The sequence below is a fragment of the Bombus pyrosoma genome, linkage group LG15, assembly GCF_014825855.1.
Source record: "Bombus pyrosoma isolate SC7728 linkage group LG15, ASM1482585v1, whole genome shotgun sequence".
Lineage (NCBI taxonomy): Eukaryota > Metazoa > Arthropoda > Insecta > Hymenoptera > Apidae > Bombus > Bombus pyrosoma.
In genome coordinates, this window is record NC_057784.1 from 3,262,503 (window position 1) to 3,277,417 (window position 14,915).

A 14,915-nucleotide genomic window follows, 5' to 3' on the forward strand; every position below is an offset into this window, starting at 1 on the left:
CTGTATTTGTTTATTCATTCGTTCGTGTAGCGTACCAATCAATCAAGCCCAAGTATTTAAGGTTTCGCATCATTTGGTATTTTCGTACGACCTTATAGATTTTATACCGTAAAGGTGAAACATGAAACCTGATAATAAAGAAAACGCATCATTGCGATATAAAGGTATATGCACGAAAATATTGTCGTAGCGCCGAATCGCTATCGAATACTCTGATAAATTGAAACCGAAACAAAGTCATATACCTGTATCGTCCAAATTTTATATTTATCTACAACGAAGGGCAAACGCTTGGATCTACGCTAGCTTTTACAATGTGACCAGAAGGATTTCTATCGTTCTAACGTTCCAACATTGAACGAACCTGTTTAAAGTCTCGCTTTCTCGCGTATATCTACTAGTAAATTTTAACTATTGTTCGCGTGGATATCTGCCATCGAGCGAGTACAAATTGGCGAAATAAAATCACAGGCGAAAATCAAATTAAAGAATACATTTTACATATCGTGAATAATTTACAAGCGTCCAAACATGTTATCAACGGCAGCGTAGATACGTATTTGATTACATTGACGTATTGAATTCTTGGAAACGTCAATTCGTCCGAATAAGCATCCACTGTAACCATAGTCGAAGAAGGCCGGCCTCGAGAAAAAAAAATACTCGTCTCGATTCGTTTCGCTTCCCCTCTCAAACGTGCTTCGAATTCGGCGCGGCCTTCGTCGGAGGAGCAGCGCGATTGGTCCGACTGACCCACTGCCACTGACCTTGAGCCCATCCACACACCGACCGTACCAGCTCCCTCATCCAACGCTCGGACTTTCGGCAACATGTCCGACCAAACACGATGCGGCCGCTTCGAGGAAGCCAGCGAGAAGGAAGAGACTGTCTGTCTGGCGGATCGGCTCCGTTTCCACGGAAATTCTCTCGCCATATGCAAAATCGATCAGCTGATATTCCAACGAAGGATAATCGATGTCGAGTGAAAATGATATATTTTCGATTCGTTCGCTGTTCGGGAAAGAAACAAATTGCCAAGATTCGTAGCGGGATACTTGGTTTATGCTTTATCCCGTTATTCCTATTCTTTCTCTATTCTACTTGCTAATTGCGATCTTCGGTTTAGATGCGATTTTAATTAGATGTAACCTTAGATAATGCTACATACGGTCACTTGTTAATCGCGCTCTTACTTTGTTCGATGCAAATGTTTGTTGCTAATACCAAAGTATTTTCGCTCGATGTAGCGACCAGTGGAATAATGAAATTTATGCAGCAGGAGAATCGAAGACGCAAAAATGCGTAGAACGCGCGTAATATGCAGAGACGTATGAAACATTCGGTCTGCCTATAGATAGATAAAACGTTTTCTATCCGAGCTGTATCTTTTTAATTGTGCTCGTAAAAGATATGAATTCGCGATCTATGTACTAATTAAGTGTACAAAAGGTGCGCGTAAGATAAATTTCTTCCAAGCTTCGTTGCACACGGTCGTTTCGACGAACAGCGGAATAAAAGAAACGCGCGAAGGAAACGCAAGGAATCGATCGATTATAACCGTCTTAACACGGAGAAAGAATTTCGAGAACGAAAGATTCCGTTCGACTCGATAACGCGTAGATAAGATCGTCATTGTCCCGTGCGTTCGCCTTCCTTTCCTTTCATTTTATTTGTACCCGATAAATAATTCATGCTCCTTTTCGAGGGAACAGCGTGTACCTCGTAACCTTGTCGCGCTCCTTGATCCCGGCTCGAGTGAGACAACGCGGTCGCCGTCTCGATGATCGTTCGAGGGCGCGAAATTCGTGGCGAAGGTTCGCCGAGGGTCGATGTGGAACAGAAGGACTCGATACGAAATCGTTTGCCATGCACCAGGCCTTGCGCGTTCTCTCTCTCTCTCTCTCTCTCTCTCTCTCTCTCTCTCGCGTTTCGTTTTCCTTTCCTCCTTCTTTTCTTTCTCCTTTTTTTTTCTTTTTCTTTTTGGAGCCACCTAAGTGCGTTATTGTTCGCGCCTTGAAAAATTTCGAAAGTACTGCGCTCGATCGATAACCACGCGTAACTTTCGCCGATGAAGATCGCGTTGGAAAAATCGGTAAGAAACGAAGATGGATAAGAGGCAGACAGAAAGGGACACGTGCGACGAAAGTTGGGCACGTTCGGTGCGTTCGACTCGAATCTAAAACGTTGACGAAGATTTGGTGTGCGTGGCTCCGCCTCCTACTCCTATCCAACCCATTCTAAACAAATGAATCATGCTCCAAAATGGCCGACTGAATTTAGACGTCACGTGGCATCGACGTACGTGCCCGCACGCACACACACACACACACACACAAACGCACACGCACGCACGCACACACACATACGCACACACGCAAACAACCGTGTATCCGACCGGAGCAGTTCAAGCTGCGGCTGCGAAGAAGAACTCACGCATAAAATGCCGACCGTTATATCTTGTTCGAGAGCTTATGAATAACGCTCCTTTGCTCCCCGCCCTTTCGAGTCGTCGCAGATTGACTATCCTCAACTTTATCGATCGATCGCGCGATAAACGCCGCTCGTGAGACTTTCGATTCGCGAGTGCAATTGCTGTACGGAACTCGTTTAGCAAATCGGCTAACACCGCGAAACGGAAATTAGAGAAAATCGGCGAAATTATACACGATAAGCACGGATAACGAAGCTCCGTCGCTAGAGTTAAAAAAAGAAAATGTTTGAAACGGAATTAGCCACTAGACGGTGCTAAAATTTCAAATGCTGTAATTAACCAATTTGTTGGTAAAAAAAAAAAAAAAATGTCAAAAAGTGGAATTGCAATCGCTTTGGCCATAAAATCTGCAAAGTTTCGAAAAGTTTCTGGTTTGGCCGGTCAAGTTTGACGAACGCGAGCAAACGACGCGTGAGAAGAAGACGCTCGTGTATAGCCTTTCGTAAATCGTAAAGAGAAGAAAAAAAAGAAAAAAAAAGAAGAGGAGAAAGATCCATAGATGAACGTGGATCTAATTGTAAAAGACATTTGAACAAAGTCGGACGCTACAGTAGGCGTAGATTTTTCGGTACGTGTAGCCAGACATTGGCTCGCAAAGAGAAAGGCAGCGGTAGGAGCTGGCTGCCCACATAACGACGCGCTAACTTGGAAGGCCGGTGGAAAATTTAATGTCAAGTATACATGGAATTGGTTTTGCGAGATTAAACGGCAATGTCGGTACGGTCAAATGGTGTGCCCTTACTTCTCGTTTCCGCGGCGATCAGCGCGCGTGCAAAAGCGCGCTGGCCAGCGTTTGTGGGGAAAACACACCAATTTCGCGCGAATTGCATAACCGTTCGCTCGTCTTTGATCGTTGTCGTCGGTTGTTCTCGTCGTTGGCTCCGACAATCGGCACAGAAGGCGTCGACATGGGGCGTCCTATCTAATCAGCCACTTTCGACTGCCATCTTGAAACCCGAAGCACGCCGTGCCCCAAGATTATCTAACGAATTTCTAAACCGTCCGTCCGCCCGCCTCAAGGTCCGGCGTGATCGCCTCTTTTACCGTCGTGATCCCCTTCTCCGTCGTCTTCCTCCTTCCACCCTCTCCGCCCGCCGATCTCCAGCTATTCCGAGTGGTCTTGCGTAAAGTTTGAAACGATACGCGAAAAATATAGGCTTATCCATGATAAGATAAGCCAGTAAATGTAATAGATAGGACTTTCGACTTTCAGCCAACTATCCTAACCGAACATGGGATTCACAGGGACAAACATGGTCGGCCATAAGTTGAGGCCACTGATAATAAATATTTGGTCTATCTACGCTTTTCGCTGATTTCATTTCCTACGTACGTTACTATGAATCTGTTATACTTTGTTCGTATCATACGTGTCCCCTAATGCAAAGTAACAAGCGTAGCAAAGTTGGTTGGAATTTTTCAATGGATATATATTATATACATATATATTATATAGATGCTATATATATATATATATACAATTAATTCTATCGAGAAATTTGCAGAAGATTAGGACGAAATAGCCGGTGTAATTGTTAGAAATGGTCGTAATACAAAAACATACGTAAAATATCGAAAGTCTATAACGTCTATCAGAGTCTTTGAGAGCTAAAAAAAATATTTCGCGTAGCCGCTATAATAAAGAGTACGCGTATCTATCGGATGCTGCGATGTAGAGAGCTGCGTTTCGTGAAACACATTCGCAATCGGTATACGTAGAAGCGGATGACATACTATTCGCGGACAGCAGCGAGGATGCCCCTTAAGACGGTGTCGCGAAACGAAACAATTTTTCTTGCGCTACACGCGAAGCGCACCGCTGTATATCGCGTGCATAAGTAAAGAGAGGAAAGAAAGAAAGAGAGCGAGTTCAATTACCGGAGGTAAGAAAGAAGCGGGCGGATTAAACGCGGCCAGATAAAAGTTATAATCGCGTTTATCGTAGATGCACCCATTAATGAGATGTTCACGGTCAATTTAACAAGATTTTATCGTGACTGTAACCGCGGCCAAACGATGCGTATTTTCAGTTAATAAATTATAATAATTAATAGACGATACCGGAGGATGTAAATTTCAAAGGCCGCAGGTTCGAGCCGTGTATCGCGTGGCGGTCGCTTGGAAAGACGTCGATCCGCGTGCAACTGTGTGCTGCAGTTTTATTCGCCTCGTACGTGCCCGGATGTTGAACGCCACGTATTTATTGTCCATCGATCTCCAGAAAAACTAGCAAATGGACGCGGTGGCACTGTGCGTCGTAGCGATTAGCTTTTAAATTTCAAATCGCAGCAGCAACTGCATCAAATTGTCTCCTATTAAAAGTGTCATGGCCACGGTGGCGTGCGGTGGAGCGGGGAGGAACGGATCAGGCGGGTTACCAAACGTCTGCGCGCGTGTTCTCTTGCGCGAATCGCCGCTGCTAGCCTCGCAGATGGAAACGTAAGCGGCCAGTGAAAAATCTTAGAAACATTTGCGGTTTATCGTACGTATAAAAACGGCCAAATTTGTCCGACATTCGAAGCAATAACACGTCATTTTTAATGGGAAGATAGAGTCGCAACACGATGATGCCGACGTTACAATAGATGATTCATAAGTACGTTGATTTATTACCGAATGAATATTTAATCGGTTGTGTAAAAACACTCGTCCACAGCTTCTCGATTTCATTAGATGTGATTCTTTCGCGATATAATTTCAAACACGTATAGAGAAATTACGTAACTAATAGAGAAATGAAGATATCGTAGCTCGAAGAATTAAGGATGCTAGAATATTCTTTTGTTCTCTTTGAAATACGGAGAGTCTTTGTTGCGGGACCCTCGATTCGCGAAGTAACGCCAAAAGTGAGAGCCATTCTTTTCGCCGAAGCTGCTCGTTGCAGAAGTTTTCGTGGAAACGATCAGTTTCCTATATGGCGCTCGAAATTTTACGAAACGAAATTTGTTCGACTGGCTCGAGAAATGTGGCGAGACGTTCTTAAACTGAATTCTAGAAGGATCGCGTTTTACGAGGAGAAGGCTGACAGGAGCGGGACTAGGAAATCGATAAAACTCGCATGTAAGAATGCATTAAACCGATCTATGACCGTAAGACAAAGCAATGCGACTGGAACAGGTTCCGGGGAGCCGAACGCGTCCCTATACGTATCGTGGCTTTACGAAATGAGCAAACGTTCGCTCTAAAGATAGTAGTTGATGTCTTGGAGTAACGCAACGCGTTAGACTTGCAGTCGCGCTGGCAAAATAAAGACGAAATTCACGAAACCTTTAATCGATTAAAAGAGAAATCTCTCTTCGTTGTTGTCAACCGAGCGATACGTAATAAGTTACGTCTTCTTGCGTAGTAAGAAGCTGTTTCTTCGTCGTTCTATTAGAATACTTTATTTACCTACATGCCCAATATTTCCACTTATACATTTTTACAAAGTTACACGCATTCCTTCTTTATATCCCAGCGTCCTTTCTTATATATCGTCGTTGCGGAATGGCAGATGGCCGAGTTCTCGATCAAATTTTCAACGTTTATAACTCTCTGGAAAAATGACAAAGCCACATACGAAGCGAATAAATAATAAAAATCCGCCCGTGGATTCGCACCGAGTAGCAGACGAGAACCTGGCGCCATTTCCAAAATGCATCGAATTCTTAATATTTAGAACGTTCGACGTCTGCAATTCTTTCGAAAATAATCTCGCATCCATATCCGATACATATCCTCTGAAGTAATCCAAATGATCTAAACAACAACGATAATAACAATAACAATATCTTTGTCCTCGTCATAAATAAAACAATAAATAAGAGGCGTGTCAGGGAGCGCGCTACGTTTGGGCGCGACTTTCAAAATGTGCGCCAAAATCTAAGCGTGATAACAGGTCTGGCTTGGTGGTTGATCCAACCCAGAAAACGATTACAACGACGAAGCGAAACGATCTGACGGAGAAACTGTAAATCGAATGATCGTACGGTGGCACAAGCTTCTCATTACAATGCCGTGTGATCGGTCGTAGAAAAAGAATAGCGGTTCGAAGTATGTACATACTACTCATAACTGGCGCTCGTCGTTGGTACACCGGAGTGACCGTGCGTGAGCGGTTGAACGTCGAGAACGATGGCAGTGACGAAGGTAATGGTGTAGTGGTCGTGGTCGTGGTCGTAGCGTCAACAACAACGACGACAACGACGACGACGACGACAACGACGACGACGACGACGACGACGACGACGACGACGACGACGACGACGACGACGACGACGACGACGACGACGACGAGGACGAGGACGAGGACGACGACGACAACGATGAAAATACTGGTAGAAAGACGAGGATGACTATGGTGACGGTGGCAACGGGCGAGAACGACAACGTCGACGACTATGACTACGCTAGGAGAACGACGACGGCAGCGACTACGACTACGACTACGAGAGGATCGACAATGAGAACGGCGAATAGGTGGTACGTAGTGTGGTAGTGGTTAGGCGAGTAGAAGAAGGTCGCGTGTGTTGGTTACGTGGACGATACACATAATGGAAAAGGTGTAGTGGTGTTATAGTAGTGGTAGTGGCGCGAGTCGGTGGTGAGGAGGATAGCGGTGGTGTTGTCGGGCGGTGGTGGTGGGACGAAGATGGTGGGGTGGTTGGATGGCGGCGCTCCTAGCGCGCAAGCCGCACCGTCCGACGCGGATGCAGTTACGGGAGCGCAGCGCGACCCAATGCAACTCGACGAACGTCGCATATCCGGAGCCGGATCAAACGTCGAGGCCTGGGCAAGTGGTGCGTGTGCGTGTGTCGCTTCATCTCCCTCTCGCCTGTGCGCCCGTGAAACACGCGAGAGAGAAACCAAGGGGGAGTGACGGGGAAAAGACGGATGCGAGAAGTAAAGCCGAAAAGAAACGAACGAAGAAAATGAGAAACGGTGTTTCCCTCGGCGGTGCGTAAGCGCGTCTTCGAGAAAAGAAAAAGAAAACGGAAGACGAACGAGCAGGAAGAAAGAAAGAAAGAAAGAGAGAAAGAAAGAAAGAAAGAAAGAAAGAAAGGAAGAAAATAAAGGGAGAAGAAAACGGTGAGAGAAGAGCGACGGAGAGAGAGAAGAAACCTGGCGAAATAACCTTGTCGAACTCGTGCAACAAATACATTAAGGGATCTCGTTGTTGTTTCGCTCCTCCGATCGAGACGAACCGCTGTTGTCGTCGTCGTCGCTGCTGCTGCTACCGCTGCTGCTGCTGCTGTTGCTGTTGTTGTTGTGCACGCGCGCCGTGATTCCGCGCTTCGTACTCACGCCCTCGCTGCATAAACTTCTCGTTTTCCGTTCCGTTCTTGCGGCCAAGGCGTACCGCTACGAGCAAGAGAACTACTCGGTTCCAAGAGAGGGACCACCATCGGCAAGTAGAACAATCGACGGATCGTACTTATCGCGAACGACCGGAGAAATAGAAACGGAGCCGGTAGAGACGGAAAAGCAGTGGGAGAAAGAAATAGGAAGATAAAGGTGGAACGAGTGAGCAGCGAAGGAAGAACTAGCCGGTGTTAGGGTCGTCGTTGGTGGCAGTGATTCGTAGGAACGGTGGCAAAACGCGGATCCGTCGGTGAAATTCGCGCGCGCCTCCAATTTCCTGTCGCTCGGATTGCCGAATCGAATTCGTGGCGGAGGGAACGGAAGACGGAAGACGGGAAAGGAAAACGGTAAAAGAGCAAAGGGTAAAAGGAAAAACGAAGGAGAGGGAGAAAGAGGAGAGTACCAGCGACGCTGTCGAGGATCGGAAGGATCGAACGGAGGAGAGCAACAGGCTCCTAGCGTGGAAGGAAGACGGTGGAGGGGAGGCGGTACAACTGGAGAGTTCGGTGCAACCGTCGATTCCATTTCGTTAGTTCGCGCTCGGTCTCCTTTTTCGTACGCGTGTCAGTCTACGAGCGGAGCTACGTTTCTCGTTGGAGACCTTGTCGGTTCGCGGCCGTCGATCGTTTCGCGGTCGCGCCTGTGTTACGTTCTTTGTCTCGTTTCTGTTTCTCGGTGCGTGAAAGTATAAAACGACGCCGGAAAGAGAGGAAGAAGCACAGATTGATAGAGAGAGAGAGATAGAGAGAGAGAGAGAAAGAGAGAGAGAGAGAGAGAGGAAGGAGGAAGAAGGAAGAAGGAAAGGAAGGAGAAGAGGAAGAAGAAAAGGAAGATTTAATTCGAAGGAAAATGTCAAGGAAGATGCGCGACGAGCGCGGCTACCGGCTCGACACGAGAGTGGCGAGCCGCTACCAACCATTCTGAGGACCGAGCGCATCGCCGATCGTCACGCGAGAAGGAAGTGCAACCCGTGATTCTTCCTGTCGTGAGAGTGAGTACCGGCGATGATTGTTTTTCTCGTCCCCTGTTTCGAGAAAACCTCGAACGAATCATCGTAGAACGAATCGCGCGAGTATAGCACGCGTGTACGCGTGCACACGTACATATACGCGCCAGTGTGAGGGTTTTCTGTCAACGTGTGTACAAACGGCCGCGTACGCGCGTACGTGTCCGTGTGAGCGCGGTCGCGCTCGCGCGCACGAGACACACCGAGAGGGAAGAAAGGAAGGGGCCGCCAGAGGGGGAGGGCGTGCGAGTAAGACAGATTGAAAGCTAGGCAGAGGGGGAGAGGGATTAGAGAAAGAGCGCAGGGGCCGAAGAGGAGGAGGAAAAGAATAAGGGGATAAGATAGAGACGGAAAGAGGAGTGCCCTCGCGTGCGCCTGTGTGCATGCAACGAGCGTGTGCACGTGTCATCGTATGCGATTCTAGGTGCGTGAGAGAGCAAGAAAGACGAAGCTGTCGGGTTGCGGAGAGGAGAGGTCGAAGGGAGGGAGATCGACAGGCCACAAGACGCACTAGAGAGCTTCTTAGACACCAAAATGGCCGAAAAGACGGTGCGCTCTTGAACGAGCCACGCCACGTCTTTTTTCTTTCCCTTTCTTCGACGTCTTTTTTCGCCGTTTCGCCCGCGCGTTTACACCGTGCATAGATTTTCCTTGTGCAGAAACCTTCATCCTCGTTCTACACGGTGACAATTTCAACTCTAGACGGACGTAGATAGTGTGTTCTTCGTTGGTGGTACGCTTTGCAAATGTTTGATGCGCGTTCGCCTCGCCGGTAGCCTCTTATCGGTGTTTCGTCTACGATCGTCTACCTTTCATTGCCGAGTCCTCCCTCTCGTATAACGAGTGACCTCATTACGTTCGCTCGAGCCGGTCTTACGTCGTGTCCGTTACGTTTCTCCCTCTGGGATTCTTCTGGTTTCGATGTCCGGCCGACGTTGGTTGCCAGGTGTCTGGCAGGAGTTGCGAAATGTCGCGCGACGCCTCGACAAAACGAAAAATCATCCCTTTCACGGCGAACGATTAACGTCGATGGCACTTTGCGCAGCCAAGAGCGTCCAACAGCGATTAGTTGCGCTATCGCACTCCGGTCTATCCCGTACTCCATGTTTCACCATGCTGCTCGAGTTTCGCCTAATAATCCAACGGATCCGATCTGTCGTTTCGGAACGTTTTAAAATTATTTAAAATTAAACGATTTCTCTCTAATTTGCAAGTGAAACAGTCGCGTATACTTGGTACAGGGGACGCACTCGCGAACGATTGCGAAAGTATACGCAATGCGTCACGTGTTTCGCAGGGGAACCTGTCGCTCTGGAACACGTAACGACCGGTACTTGTGCGTTTTCAACATCCAAGGGCGACCGAAACGCGAAAGTCGCGTTCGCGCTCTAGCGAAAACCGACCACTCCGCAACTTTAATAAATTCTAATTGACCAACGTTCAAGTTATCCGAGTCCGTGTTACTTTTCTGTGAATCGTTCGATTCGTCGCCTCTGTCGGTTTCCATTGGCCAACAACCAGGTTCCAGCTGGAATCACGGCGAATGTCGGAACGAAATTTCCTCTCGATAACGACACACCCTGTCGTAGCAGGCAAACAGATTCCCGACTGTTTACGTGTTGGCTATCGGTTACGTTATAGCCGATCGAGCGATGCACGCTTGGTTCGCGAGGCAATTAGAACACGGATGCTGGGAAAACGAGACTCACGCCGGCCGCGATTGTATCGTGCGGCGCAGCGTTTCCGGTAACCGTTGCTTTTTGTTCGCGATCCTCTCTTCAAATTTCCATAGACCGTTCACAGAAATGCAGTATCTGCACGAAGAATTTTTAGATAAAAGAAGAAACCGTGACATTCCCGAGGACAATAAAAATCGTGCCCGACTTAGGCGGGGACCGGTTGCGCGTTAACGCGCGTTCGGTTAGCGCGACGATTCATTCTTAACCTCGAATTCGCTACGATAAAGCTCGCCGGCTGGTTCTTGATAAATCGACGCGCGGCGTTCCTCCGGAAATAGCGTACGTCTGCATTTATGTCAGTCGAACGTTTCACGAGCCGTCGATGTAGACATTTATTGACGCGATAACTTAGTAAAATTAACACCGGTCGCGGTAAGGATAACACCGTGATTAGGAGCAAATAGAAGGTTCAAGTTCAGCCCAAGTATCGCCGCGAGTGAGAAAAACGAACGTCTTTTTATAGATTTTCTCGTCTGTTAATTTCCATTTATTTCTTCAACTCGAGAACTCTTGTTTACTGTTGTTGTCGTTCAAAGATCGCTGTACACGACATTTCGTATTATTAATGATTATTTAAATGGGTGCAATTAACGCGTCATCGATTTGATACAGCAGCACGATCACTCTAATTCTTGAAAAGTATTGCGACAAAATCACGAAGAAGCTGACGGTGTAATTAACGAAGAATATTTATACACGATATACAGAAACATATAAAATATTCGAAATTGTCCTTTTAATATTCGGTTTCGCGATTAAATATGTAGGTATTTTTCATTCCGTTAAACGTATTAAAAACAATTATTTATTCGATCTTACATAATTTCATGCATTTACCAACTACTTTTTACGATACATATCTCTGAAACTAACGAGTTGTTCTCTTTCTAACTACGTATATCAATCACCGAGTAACGTAAAAATCAAAAACCAAGGATCCTCCTTGTTTTTCCTCTATGCTCTTCGCTCAACCAATGAAACAACACCGTACTACTTACATTCCAACTTTTTAGCCGTGCCCGTAAAAATATGAATTTGCATAAGTATCCACGCTTTACCAATTATAAACGTTGTTCACGTTCTTTCGCTCTTATCTGTTTTTCGCATAATTTTCCCAAGCGACAAGATTCCGGCTGATATTTAATTCCAAGTTTGTTGGAAACTTCGCATCAGGTATTCGAGTGTTATTAATTCCCTAGAATCCACGGCGATTTCCAGAAAGCGATGGCGATTTTTCGAGCGCGTGTCACGGAACGTTCAACGACGATACGACAAAATTTTCGAATGAAAATCTCTCGTCCGAAAAAAAAAAAAAAACACGCGCACGCACGTAGGTATCGGGTGTCGCGATATCCAGAATTTTGTTTCTCTGTCTCCGTCAGTCGTGACTTCGTGGCGACGACACCTTTATCCGAACGCTTTTTGGACCGTTGTGCGCGATCGAGAAAGTTTCGAGCGTTTCATTGACAGACCGCTGTTTTCAATCACGCTGTCGATGTAAACTATCGGTGAATATCGTCCGCGGATGCCCGAAATTTCGCGTTACAACGGAATTTCGAATGTAATAGACGAGAAGAAACAAAAAAAAAAAAAAAAGAAAAAAGAAAAAAGAAGAAAAGAAAAAAAAACGAAAAAAAGAAAGAAAGGAAAAAGCTGAAACATGGACGCGTAACGCCGTTCATAGAAATTTCAACGACTCGAGCGACGAATGTTCGACGATCTAAATTTGAACGGGCGGTACATTCGATATAGATCGTCGAACACGTCCAATTCTAGAAGCGACGTTTCGCAACTAATGCGACGAAATGCCGCGCGAAAGAAGCGGCCGATCGATATTAATTGTAAACAGCGCCCAATCCACCATGTCAAAAGTATACAAAGGATCGTGAGAAGCAACATCGAATCGGGCAAACGATTGTCGCAACTGTATCAAATAATAGCGGATTTACATATCGCGTTCGGCGTGCACGTGACAATTATTCATGTAATCCGTTGTCATCGTAGGCCTGCTATATTCGCATGATAATAACCAATATGAAATTCTCTTCGCGTGTTGACACTGGACTACATGGAACGGTCGGAGATCGTGTGCGGCATCTTTAAATTTCGAAATGAACCTATTTACATTGAAAGTACCTTCGGTGCCTTCGATTCGATACGATCCGAAAATTTCACGTTTCCACTCAACCTCTTCCCTATCAGCGTTCACTGTAGCCCGCGATCGTCAAAAACATGCATACAGCCTACTGTTTTATCGCTCGATTATTTACGTCCTTGTGTTCCGATCGTTTCCAACACCTCGTTGCAAATAGTCCGTCACATCTGGTCGAATTTCTAATTTTCAGCAATTACCAGGCCACGGATTTTTATGCGTTTACGGGAAAACTTCAAGTGTAAAAATACACGGAACGCAGAGAATGTAGGAAAATATACAAATTATTCGAAGCATCGTACTCGTTCTAATATTTACCGAGCGAAACGATTATCTGTCCGCCGATGTTCCATCCTTTTAAACGACGATCGTAAAACTATGAATTTGTTTACGCGAATGTTAATGACCATTATCGAATTTCGTCGAGTTTAAATAAAAAAGTATATTGCGGTTACCGTGAAACGACAAACGGCCTACGAACGCTATAGCGAAGAAATTATACCCTCGTGGCGATTATTTCGTTCATCGTTCGATAGAAGCGTTCGAGAAGTTGGCCTCAAAAATCAATATCGAGCGTAATGTTTCAGCGTAAGTAGATGCGAGGTTCGCACGGTTCGCACGTAACTACGGCACGTATCTTTCCACCTAGGTCGTTTGGAAATCCCTCAAGTCACCGGGACTAATTTTGAGTCCCGTAGTTCACGGTGAAGTTACGATCAGCCGGCGTAGCGTCTTGTTTTAGAAAGCAGAAATTTGCCTTATTTAGTAGGTTAAACTAGAAAATTCGGTTTGACCTCGATTTAGAACGACAGGCATAGCGTGTCAAAGTCCTTAAGTAGCGGCGAGAGGTTTCCATCGAGCCTGCAGTCCGAGCTTCTCCCACTTCTGTTCCGTTCGAAAATGCCGAGTTCAATTTTCGCGAACTCGAACTCGGTAACCGGGGCCGTGGAAGAAAAAAAAGGACAGCCTGGTGGTTTCTAAAGTGCGTTGCGCAATGTTTGCAAACGCACGATAAAAATATTTACAGCGCACCGAATAAGGCGAAAGAAATGCAGAAGCGTCGGACGTGGTTTCGGGAAATCTATTGTACGGTTTTACGCGTCGGGAGTCGCGATCGATGTGGAAAACAGACGTGACATTCGCGCGTTGCGTGCAAATAAATAGTGACTAACGAAAAAAAAAAAGAGAGAAAGAGAGAGAGAGAGAGAGAGAAAGAGAGAGGGAGAAGACAGAAGGAAACGCGGATCAAAGTACGATGGCGAAACGAGCGTCGATGTAATTCGTAATGCGCGTAAAACAGAAAAAATTGGTTTAATCGAGTCGGTATTGAATTACAAAAGTAAAATGCGATAAACTGTCGTGCATATAATTGGCGTGAAATGATAATTCGGTGTGAGGTTGACGGCGATTGAACGTCGTCGCGTGTTCACTTGGCCGATGCGAATTTGTGAGAAAAATGAAACAACGGATAGACCGATGGGCGCGCGTTGGCCGCCTAGTCGCGTCTCGTTTCGTCTGGTCGGCCGTCAATTCATGGTTTTACGCGGACGAATAAAGATATTAAATGAAACAGAATTTTACGGGTCGCGTAAAATCCGAAGTCAGCATTTTTATGTAAAATAAACACACCGGTGGGCCCGTTTGAAATAACGATAATTAAATTCGAACGAATCGTAATGGACCTTTTTCATTTTAATGTTTCGTGAAAACAAAATGTACGCCTGAAGTGCCCTTTCGAATATTTGCATCCCGCGAAATTCCATGGAACAATACGCGGTCGTGAAAATGCACGTGAAAAATTAACACAACCAATTTGCCGCGCGCCACAGTTAATTCTGTTACGCTTCGTCACATAAATTCGCCAGAAAACCACGATACTACCAGCATTTAATTCCAACAATGGAATCGCGATATCCTGTAAAACGTGTAAGTATTCCTCGATACGACCGTAATTTTCGAGAAATCGTTTATAATTTTAGCCCGGCCGCTCTGCTACACCAGCCGCCGGCACAGTACGAACGAAAAACAAGCGGAAAAGCTAAATTGCAACGGAGGAGGATAATTCGTTTCCGCGGCGACCGCTAGAAAAATGCGATTCTTTATTTCAAAAATATTACACGGCGCCGGTGAGGGCAACGGGGGATGGGAAAGGGGCAGGGAGGGACGGGGAGGGGGGGGGGGGGGGGG

The 14,915-nt window shown here is 46.1% G+C and overlaps 1 protein-coding gene across 4 annotated transcripts in view; it reads left to right on the forward strand.

The window, feature by feature from the left end:
- Positions 1 to 14,915, forward strand: part of LOC122575706 (mushroom body large-type Kenyon cell-specific protein 1) — a 130,452-nt gene that overhangs the window by 39,483 nt on the left and 76,054 nt on the right. For 2 of the 4 annotated variants that reach the window (XM_043745028.1, XM_043745031.1), the window contains exon 1: positions 5,841 to 8,822. The exons of 1 other annotated variant lie outside the window; for it this stretch is intronic. The gene's annotated coding sequence lies outside the window, so the exon portion shown is untranslated. Of the gene's footprint in view, positions 1 to 5,839; positions 8,823 to 14,915 lie in introns of those variants that run through there. One more of the 4 variants, XM_043745030.1, reaches the window with a different exon arrangement.